The 7,644-nt window shown below is 45.9% G+C and overlaps 1 long non-coding RNA gene across 1 annotated transcript; it reads left to right on the top strand.

Annotated features, from left to right (window-relative positions):
• Nucleotides 1-730: 730 nt before the first annotated feature.
• On the top strand, nt 731-4,056 carry LOC116148804 (uncharacterized). Its single transcript, XR_004132391.2, has 4 exons — nt 731-897; nt 1,440-2,080; nt 2,222-2,596; nt 3,991-4,056. It is a non-coding gene; the product is annotated as an uncharacterized LOC116148804 (long non-coding RNA).
• Nucleotides 4,057-7,644: the final 3,588 nt, after the last annotated feature.

The raw sequence follows: 7,644 nt of genomic DNA, 5'->3' as shown, positions 1-7,644 counted from the left end.
CACCGAAGCTGTCTTGCTCGAGCACCTCAAGACCTAGACACAACTTGGTGGAGAGGGATCCAGGGAAGAGGGCTGGCAGGGCAGGACTTCTCAGTTGACTCGCTCCCCACGCAGGGTGAACCTGGGGACTCAGATCCAGCTGCTGGTGCTGAGAGAAAATGAGGTTCCAGGGCTGTAGCCACAGGGGTGGCCCCACGAGGCTGCCATCTGTGGCGGCTGGCCCAGCCCCCGGCCAGACAGGAGGGCACAATGGGGACCAGCTCAGGCTGGGTTTTTTTGTGGGGGGAAGGTAATCAGATTCACTTTATTTATTTATTTTAATGGAGGCGCTGCGGATGGAACCCAGGACCTGGAGCGTGCTAAGCACCTGCTCTGCCACTGAGCTCCCCCCTCCCCCCTCCTCGAGTTCATGTTGTGTTGGGACGTCCAGGTAGCGGCAGAGATGGGGGGACACTGCCAGCAGGGAGCGGGACTTGGACACTGAGTCAGGGTCCAGGGGGGCCTTCCCTCCCCTGAGGAGGAGCTGCTGGAACAAAGCAGCCCCAGTCTTAGAGGGACCCTGCTGCTGACATGGACTCAGGCCACGGGGCACAAAGGAAGTGAGGCCCGGACCAGGGGCCTGCGGGCCGGGATGAAGGGTGTGGGCTCTGGAGTCCGAGACTCTGGTTTGGGTCTAGCCCCCAGCCCTCCGGAAGGGGGCTTGTGCAGCCTCGCTGAGCTGTCTCCTCGTCAGTAGGATGAAGACGGCGGTTCCGCCCTCGCAAAGCTGTGGAAGGGTTTTAACAGCCGAATGGAACGTGGGAGGATGAGGTCAGTGTGTCGCTTCTCCGCCTGAGTAAGCTGGGGCAGCCCTGAGGGGCCTCTGGAAACAGAACGGGCTTTGAACAAAGAAGGAAGGTAAGGGAGTTCTCAGAAGCACGAACGCTGGAGGAGCCCCACTCCATCCTTTCTTAGTCGCGCTGCGGGCCTGTCCCAGCCGAGCTCTTCCGCTGAAGCGCTGCCTCCCGGCGGAGCGGAGAGGGAGCCGCGGGGCTGCAGTCCCCGGGCCGCCGGGCGGGCGCACCTGGGGCAGGTGTGCGCCGAGCGTGGGGGCGGGCGGGGCGGAGGGAGGTCCTCGGGTCTCCGCCGGGGACCGGCGCTGGGGGCCGGGTGACGGGCAGCGACGTCCGGGCGCTTCCCGCCGAGGTCGGCCTGGCCCTGGACGCCAGCTGGGCTCGCGGGCGGCGGCAAGGGGCAGGCCGCTGCGGCGGCGGGGCGGGGCGGGCAGGCGCCGCCAGCGCCCAGGGCGGAGGCCTGCTGGGACCCGCCCGACGGCCGCTCCCGGGCCCCCCCCCCCCCCCGCCTGCGGGGCGCGCAAGGCGCAGGCGGGCCGCGGCCCCCCCTCGGGGACGCCAGCGCCTGCTGCTTCTCCGCTGCACTACGTTTCGTTTTATTCATAGGGGCGGATGTTGCCTGCTGGTTCTCAGCCCCTGTCCAGGATCTGCCAAAGTGCAAGGGCTACGGCTGCCCGCGTAGTGATGAACACACAGAGCTTGTGGAACGCTCCATTTCCACGACGCACCTATTTGAGCCCGTTAGAAGGAGAGGAGGTCACAGAAACCAGCGGAATCTTCTGAGAAATGTAGCTACTTAATGACAACCATGACAGTGCTTGCATCAAATACCCTCAAACTGACCTAGAAATCTAAAGAGGAAAAATATGACCTGTACTTTTCTTAAGTACATCTTTGCCTTATTTTGGGGGTTGACAGATGATTTTTTTTAAAGATGCAGACTTCCCAATAATTTTTAGAATACTGACAAATAAAATCATGGCCAACAGCTGTAAACCAACACAGAGCTGGGTTTCCTTTGGCAAAGCTCGGAGAAGAGTCGTCACCCGACCAAGTCCCATCTCTGCCCTCAGCAAGGTCCGGCAGGTCCCAGGAGACGTGGTTATGCTCTCGCTTTGCTCTCTTGACCCCGAAGCCCTCCCAGCTCTTGAACAGCAAAGCCAAAAATAGGGTCCTCTCTTCCAGGCTGCAGCTGGCTTCAGCTGTAATCACCCAAACCAAGACTGAAAGGTCCCCAATATCACGAGGTGAGTACAAATGTTTATTTTTAAATCAGCTACTTTTCTCTGGTTTAATCAAAAAGCTTTTTATAAAGTTTGGTTTTCGAGCATATGCAAATGCAGTAATCTCTGAAGAATTTGGCAAAGATTTTTTTTTTCTATTTCCAGTTTCTTACTGTCGGCATAGACTTGCTTAGACTAACACTCATTCTTAAGAGCCCCCGAGAGTTCGGCACAAAGGACAAAGTGAAACACAGCAAGCTACACTGACGAAGGGTCTGAGACAGACTGAGCAGGTGCCCCCGACTGAAAACTGACACGTCATTGTCACCTAACAGCTGGAAGGTTAAAAAGTGTGAAAGTGAGCGCATTCTGGTGTCTAAGCTCTTCTGTGGGGTCTGCATTTGCACCTTGCTCTTCCAGCTCCTGCTTCACAAAGAATAATCAGCAGAGTTCAGCGCAGGCTTTAATAGACAACCTCCAGTCTGTGCCTGCAGCCAGATGCCACATCTCCATCACAAGGTGCTGGCAGAACACAACACTGTAAGTCAACTACACTTTTTAAAAAAAGATGCTGGTAATTGTCATACTAAGTGAAGTGAGCCAGAAACAGAAGGAAAAATACCACATGATATCACTTATATGTGGAATTGAAAAAAAAAAAAGACAAACGAATGTATTTACAAAACAAACAGACTCACAGACATAGGAAACAAACTTATGGTTACCGGGAGGAAGGGGATGGGAAGGGATAAATTGGGAGTTTGAGATTTGCAGATAGTAACTACTTTATATAAAATAGATAAACAACAAGTTCATACTGCATAGCACAGGGAGCTATATTCAATGTCTTGTAATGGCCTCTAACAAAAAGAAATGAAAAGGTAAATAAATAAATAATTGGGATCACTATGCTGTACACCAGAAACTAGCAACATTATAAACCAACTAGACTTCAGTGAAAAAAAAAAAAGTAAGGTGCTGGTAGAGGTGGCCAGACGCTTTCCAACATGCTCCTAAGTCCACAGTGCTGTGAGAGCATCAGAGATGAAAGGGAAACCTTTAGAAATTCTGCTGAGAAAATGCCCCCTTTCTTCCTAACATGTGTGTTCCTCCTGCTGAGAGAGGCTTTGTGCTTTGGATTTTGAAAGATGTGCACAGCCAGTCTTCTGGAAGGGTGGGGGTATATTTTCAATCCCAAATCCAATCTGAGTGTTTCTTCAAAAGGGTTTCCATTTCTCCTCACGATATAATCTCCTTCAGGCTGAGAGCTGTTTTTCCGCCAACGCTGTGGGTGTCTATTTCAGGCCCTGCAAGTACCTGTGGTGTCTTTAATAAGGTGGATCATCACAGTGGACCCTCAGGGAGTGACATCATCCAGGATCCTGCTGGGCCTCCAGGGGTGTTTGCTCCAGAAACTGAGGCTGGAGTTCTGCTCCGTTCCCTTTGCTGAAGGGCAGCCCCACCCCAGGGCCCTGCAGGATCTCCCCAGAGACAACCCGGTAGTGTCCTCCAGTACAGGACTCTATTTATTATGTATATATGTATCCATGCTCAATACATATAGTGTTTTTTAAACTTTAAATACTTTGTATCATACTGTTTAAATTTTCTGCCACTTGTTTTTTTTTCTTCTCACTGTATGTTTTAGTGATCTATATTAATAAGGTTAAAACAGAGGGATCTAGTTCATTTTTTAAACTGCTATTTTAACATTCTTGGGACCATGACATTTATTTTTATTTTCCTCTGATGGATTTTAGATTGTTCCTAACTTTTCCTAGCTGTCGCTTTGCACACATTTGCAAGTTTCTCTAGTGGAGGACTTTCTAGGTCACAAGGAAGGTAAATTTTTAGCCTTACTGGATATGGTTAATTTGACATCAAAACAGTTGTACTCACTTTCACTCCCACTCTGTTTTCTGTGTCCTTTCCAGCATCTCGTACTGCCTGGTCTGACGTTTTCCAGACAATCAGAGGGATACAAAGCACCATCTAATTTAATTTGTGTGTCTCTGAGGATAGTGAGGAGGAGACTATTTTGTGAATTTTGGTGAATTTTGTTTTCCTTTTCTCTTCCCTGTTTATATTTTTTGTCCATTTTTTTAAAATTGGCAGTTTTGTTTTATTGCTTATTAATTTTAATTCCTTGTGTTTCTTAGATACTCTGTAATACATGTTACAAATATCTTCTAGTCTGTGACTTGATTTTTAACCATTTTTAAGCTGAGCTTTAATTTTGGCATCATCTAAAAATTACAAGTCAAGTTATAAGTGTTTTCCCTTATTATTCATGCTCTTTCCACCTTATTTTAAGAAATTCTGCTTAACTCAAGGTCATGAAGATAATCTGTATATTTCTAATGGTGTAGCAGTTTTGCGTCACACGTTTTGGACTTTATTCTCTCTAGGACTTATCTGTGACTAGAGTGTTACATAAGGATCTAATTTTATTTATTTCCAAATAACTTTCTGATTATGGAAACAATTCGGGCACACTGTTAAAATTCAAATAATTATTTCAAATATGAAGAAACACATTAAAAGTCACCTGAAATCCTACTGCGGAGGTGAGTCATCTCCTTGGTATTTTCAACATCATTTGTCACTAGTCCCTGCTTCCCCTCTTGTTTATACCATCCTGCATCTCTCAGACAAGGAGGGGACTTTTCTCGCATTCCTAAAGAATTAATACTAGAACATCAAATCAAATCAAAACCACAGAGATATCACCCCACACCTGTCAGAATGGCCATCACTGAAAAGAACATAAATAATGAATGTGGGCGAGGATGTGGGGAAAAGGGAGCCCTCCTACACTGCTGCTGGGAATGTCAATTGGCCCAGCCACTATGGAAAACAGTAAGGAGGTTTCTCTAAACACTAAAAATAGAACTACCGTGTGATCCAGCAACTCCATTCCTGCATATATATCTGAAAGAAGCCAAAACACTAATTTGAAGAGATTTACATTTACCTCAATGTTCATAGCAGTACTGTTTACAACAGCCAAGCTATGGAAACAACCTAAGTGTCCATCAACAGATGACTGGATAAAGAAGATGTGGTATGTGTGTGTCTACACACACACACACACACACACACACACACACACACACAATGGAATACTACTCAGTCATAATAAAGAGTGAAATTTGACCATTTGCAGCAACATGGATGGACATGGAGGGCATTATGCTAAGTGAAATAAGTCACACAGAGAAAGACAAATACTGTATGATATCACTCATATGTGGAATCTGAAAAACATAACAAACTAGTGAATATAACAAAAAAGAAGCAGACTCACAGATGTAGAGAACAAACTAGTGGTTATCAGTGTGGGGGGAGGGGCAAGTTCGGGGGAACGGGAGGTACAAGGTATTGGGTGTAAGACAGTTCAAGGATGTACTATACAACATGGGGAATATAGCCAATATTTTATAATATCTGTAAATGGAAAGTAACTTCTAAAAATTGAATAAAAACATTTTTTAAAAAAGAATTAGCCCTGGATAGAATTTATAGAATTTCCAGTATCAACTTAAAGGATTTTCAAGTTAGAGTACATCAGATGTTTGCCTCGTCTCATTAAGCAGGTAAATAAGTAAAGAGGAAGAGAAGGAGCATCGTGTGAGAAGTCAGGGTTTCCCAGGAACGCCAGCTCTCTGTGCTCTGGGGAAGTACAGCCCTAAGAACTGCTAACTTTGAACTTGAACGAGGCACAAGTTCTCCTGGTGTCATATCCAGCATGCTAGGCTCATCTCGCTAAGTGTTTTCAAATTAAGACCATTACTATTTCCTCTAACAAATAACTTTAATTTTGTTACAGAAGAATGCTAGGGAGAACAGAGCCAATTCTGAGGAAAGCTCTGTCTAACCAGTGTGATAGGAAGAGAGTGCCTGCGTTGCTCTGTTCTGGAGGTTCTGGGGAAGGAAGTCATTTATCAAATTTCATGACCACCAAGAACCAGGCCATCATATCTTTCCTCTGCGTTCACCAGTGTCACCCTTCAGTATCTTAGTACTTGGTGTTCTTCATGAAACTCGCCTGTAAATTCCTCCATTAAAAATATAGTTGACTTTTGAATTAAAAAAATGACCAAAACCAGATATAGATCCTGTTTGTCAGCCTGGAGGACGAGAGTTCCCTGGCCCTTGGTTGACGTTCTGCAATAGACGTGGTGTGGATTTCTGCAGACACGCTCAGTTGTCAGTAATTCCTGCACCAAAGTGGTTTTCCATGTCTGTGAGTCTGTTTCTGTTGTGAAGTAAGTTCATTTGCGTCTTTTTTTTTAAGATTCCACATATAAGTGACATCATACGGTATTTTTCTTTTATGGTTACCAGGAGGAAAGCGAGTGGGAAGGGATAAATTGGGAATTTGAGATTTGCAGATACTAACTACTATATGTAAAGATAGATAAACAAGTTTCTTCTGTATAGCACAAGGAACTATATTCAATATCGTAAATGAAAAAGAATATGAAAAGGAAAGTATGTATGTATGTGTATGCCTGAAACATATTACGCTGTACCCCAGAAATTGATAAGCATTGTAAGCTGATGACACCTCAATTTAAACAACTGTTTTAAATGGTTAGAATATTCAATGTAGAGGCAGTTAAAAATTGCAGAACTACATGAAGAGATTTGGAAGAGCTACATCAAGATTAAGTCCCTCATCCCAAATACAGCCAAAGAGAGAGGTTAAAAAGTAAGATACATGTCTTACTACTTTGTCTTGTCTCAGTTCTGCATCTCCCCTCTTGGCAGAGAGGAAAACAACAGCCCAGAGCATCAGCAGTGTGTTCGCGGGACTCAGCTCCTGACATTTTTGTGCTGTTTTGGTTTTTGTTCTGTCTTTTTTTTTTTCTTTTTTGGGCTCCTGACTTCTGAGTCTGTGTAGATCTGGTGCATGAGAAAGACTTCTCTTCAAGGCACGTGAGCTTTAGCCAGACACTGACAAGCTCTCCCTCCTTCTGACCGCGTCTGCCTTAATCCTCAGGGGGCCCTTGCTGCTGAGCTCAGAGTTACCAGGCTGCTGGACTGCTTCCCCGGTCCTCCACGTCGGATGTGGAATGCCGTGTTCCTTGAGAACACTGCTACGGGGGAAGTGGAGATCGCCTCTCTGTGTGTTTCTGAAATGACTTCAGGGGGTTTTCAGCAGGCAAAAAAAATCTCCAGCGTGCGGTCTTTTCTTGTCTCATCTGAAAGACACTGGTTTTCAGCTCGCTCAGTGCTGTTACTACAGTCATTTTACCTGACCTCTTTTTTTTTTAAACAGGCATAAGACAAGGCTGAGCACAGACTTTCATGAAAATCACCCTGCCGTCTAAGCAGAACTTACACTGTTAGAAGAGCATGCATATTGTAAATTAAAAAAAAATCTGTAAGCCAGCAGTTTCTTTTGACCGCAGTGGTTTTCTTCCCCCCTGCTCATCTGCTGAGGCAGCAGGACTGCTGTACGCTGTGGGCCCCGGCTTTCTGCTCTTCTTTGCTGTTCCTCTGATGAGAACTGTGCGTGTGAGGACGTTTTGCTTTGTGTGTGCTCAAGGGCTGCACAGGCAGCTGGATTTTAAATTTCGAAA

Source organism: Camelus dromedarius, chromosome 32 (genome assembly GCF_036321535.1).
Source record: "Camelus dromedarius isolate mCamDro1 chromosome 32, mCamDro1.pat, whole genome shotgun sequence".
NCBI lineage: Eukaryota > Metazoa > Chordata > Mammalia > Artiodactyla > Camelidae > Camelus > Camelus dromedarius.
Note: the sequence above shows the minus strand (reverse complement) of the source record. Positions and strands in the feature narration are given on the sequence as shown.